This window comes from Tachyglossus aculeatus, chromosome 1, assembly GCF_015852505.1.
Source record: "Tachyglossus aculeatus isolate mTacAcu1 chromosome 1, mTacAcu1.pri, whole genome shotgun sequence".
Lineage (NCBI taxonomy): Eukaryota > Metazoa > Chordata > Mammalia > Monotremata > Tachyglossidae > Tachyglossus > Tachyglossus aculeatus.
Window position 1 is genome coordinate 93,485,618 of NC_052066.1, and position 2,964 is coordinate 93,488,581.

The window sequence follows — 2,964 nt, forward strand, 5'->3', positions numbered from 1 at the left end:
TGGGAGGGAAGACAAGGAGCTCAGTCTTCGACATGTTGAGCTTTAGGTGGCGGGCGGACATCCAGATGGAGATGTCCTGAAGGCAGGAGGAGATGCGAGCCTGGAGGGAGGGGGAGAGAGCAGGGGAAGAAATGTAGATCTGGGTGTCATCAGCGTAGAGAAGTTAAGTGACGTGCCCAAAGTCACACAGCTGACAATCGGCAGAACCGGGATTTGAACCCATGACCTCTGACTCCAAAGCCCATGCTCTTTCCAGTGCCTGGCACATAGTGAGCACTTACTTAACAAATACAATAATCAGGTGTACCATGGTTTCTCAGTTACTATGATACATAAAATCCTGCGATACATCAGATAGGTGCCTGAGGTTTCACTGGATTTTATGTATTGTAGTCATCCAGAACCCAGAGTACACCTAACTCTGTTATTTATATCACACATACTTATAAGCAGGAGACAATTGCGGGCTGGTAGAAAAGGACACAAAATATAGCTAAAATCCTTGTCCTTCTACCTAACTTCAATTTTGTGCTGCTTTTAGATGCTCAAATCCCCAGGCTCCCCAGAAGCAGAGAAGGAAGGGATTGTGGCGGCTGCTAAGGTTCTTAAAGCAAAGATCTTAGCTCCATCACCACAAGCAAAGACTTTTACATTTTAAAAAATCTTACATCAATTTTCAAGAAATGCATGGATTAAAAAAAAATGAATGAAGAAGACCCTGATAAGGAGAAATCTTTGAAGATGTGTAGAAATGAAGGAGATACTTAACCTACTATGCGTTACTTTGTAAAGAAAAGGAGAAGGCTGTTGTTCAACCTAAATTGGATGGATTTTTCACCAAAATTGAAAAATTGCTAAAGTGGTCAGCAGAGCAAGCTTCTATTTCTGCACCTTCCTGCGAAAGATTACCCATCATCTTCTAGTTCCCTATTTAGCTCCTTATTTAGTTATGCTTTGGATAGCTTTAATAGAGAATAAATGATAGTTTAGTGATGTTTAATGTTACAGACTATTGCATGCAAAGAAATTTCATAGTATTCTTTCAGAGGTTCTGGAATGAATGCCAATTTGTATTGCATAATCCTATGGGTTGATATACCCCATGATGGACATGACCCATTTTTCACAATCTACCCATATTTTTCAAGGAATGTATTAGAGCTGTATTGTGGGGTGTCCCTCTCAGGATTGCCCCTGAAGAGTTTCCAGTACTCTACTAGTCTTGGCTGTGGGAGGGAGAGTCTAGCAGAGGCATACCCATTCCATTTCTTGCTTGGGTAGTGGCTAGCGAGTGGAAGGCAATCTGCTACAAGTCAAAACTCACCTGTGCTGGGCAGGAGCAGCATGGGAGAGAGTCAAGGGTAATAATAATAATAATGTTAAGTGCTTACTGTGTGCCAAGCACTGTTCTAACCACTGAGGGGGGGGGGGGATACAAGGTAATCAAGGTTGTCCCACATGGGGCTCACAGTCTTCATCCCCATTTTACATATGAGGAAACTGAGGCACAGAGAAGTTAAGTGACTTGCCCAAAGTCACACAGCTGACAAGTGGAGGGGCTGGGATTAGAACCCATGACCTCTGACTCTCAAGTCCGGGCTCTTTCCACTGAGCCACGGGTAGAGACTGTAGTTTACTGCGCAGAAGAAGGCAATGGTAAACCACTTCCATATTTTTACCAAGAAAACTCTCTGGATACACTACCGGAACATTTGCAGCTGGAGGTGGGGTGTTCTGGGAGAGATGTTTCCATGGAGCCACTATGGGCTGGAGGTGACTCAATGGCATAAGACAAGACAAGAATGGGGAGTGTCCCTGTATTTTCCCAGGCATTTAGCAGAATGCACCCCATATAGTAGGTGCTCAAGGATGGTGATAATTATAGTCATTATCAATATTATTTTACTTACAAATATTACCATTCAGCAGATCACAGGAATCCTAAAGAGGGTAACATGCTCACAGATGCCTGTTCACTCTCTAACCTACCTTACCGCACCTTTCCTCCAGTACCTATAACCCCCAAAAACTATTTACAATAGTAGCTCATCTTGGCTCTTGTGCCTGGGTTTTGAACTCCTCGTAGCATAGCCTAGTGGATAAAGTCCAGGACTGGGAGTCAAGAGACTTGGGTTTGAATCTCAGCTCCACCACTCACCTGTTGTGTGACCCTAGGCAAATCTCTTTACTTCTCTGTGCCTCAGTTTCCTCCTTTGTCAAATGCAGATAAAACACCTGCTTTCCCTCCCTCTAAGACTGTGAGTCTGGTGTGGGATAGGGTCAGTCTGATCTGATTATCTTGTATCTATTCCAGAGTTAAGCACAGTACTTGGGACATAGCACATAATACATGCCAACCAGAATCAACAGGACATCTAACTTCAGGGGTGGAAATGACTTTATTACCTTTCAATGTTTTAGGAATGTCTATATGCTATATAATCTACCACCACAGAATTTTCCTCACTTTTACTTTTTCTGGGACAGGAAGTCTATTTTGAAGGTGATGCTATTGAGCTGAATGTTCTGCATACAGTAATCCCTCAATAAATACTGATGATAATAATCAGAGATAATTAGCAGGTTATTTGGACTGTCTTAAAAGGTGGATTTTTCCTTCAAGAGAGCCATTTTGGTTTCTTTCAGTTAAAGGCCCTCGTTATACTATGTGCTGAGGAAATCACTGCTGCTTCACCCAAGACTTCAGAGAGAATGGAGAGGTGAAAGGGCAGACTTGCTGATACTGGTCCTGGGCTAAAAGTCTGGCACTCTCAAAACTGGTAACTAATCCAGGGGATTGATGACATGAACATCTGTGGGATCAGGTGCTCAGCCTGCTGTGTGGAGCAAAGTGTCTGATAGTGAAAAATGGGAGCCCCAGTTTCAGGCCCCGCGCTCAGAGTTCATGAGGTTCAACCAGTGTGATATCACCTCCTCCACCACCACCTGTCAGGACAAGCTAAC

At 43.5% G+C, this 2,964-nt stretch overlaps 1 non-coding gene across 1 annotated transcript; it reads left to right on the forward strand.

Moving 5' to 3' along the window:
* The first annotated feature begins 1,176 nt into the window (after positions 1-1,176).
* LOC119933464 lies at positions 1,177-1,314 on the forward strand. Its single transcript, XR_005452546.1, has one exon. It is a non-coding gene; the product is annotated as a small nucleolar RNA SNORA7 (small nucleolar RNA).
* Positions 1,315-2,964: the final 1,650 nt, after the last annotated feature.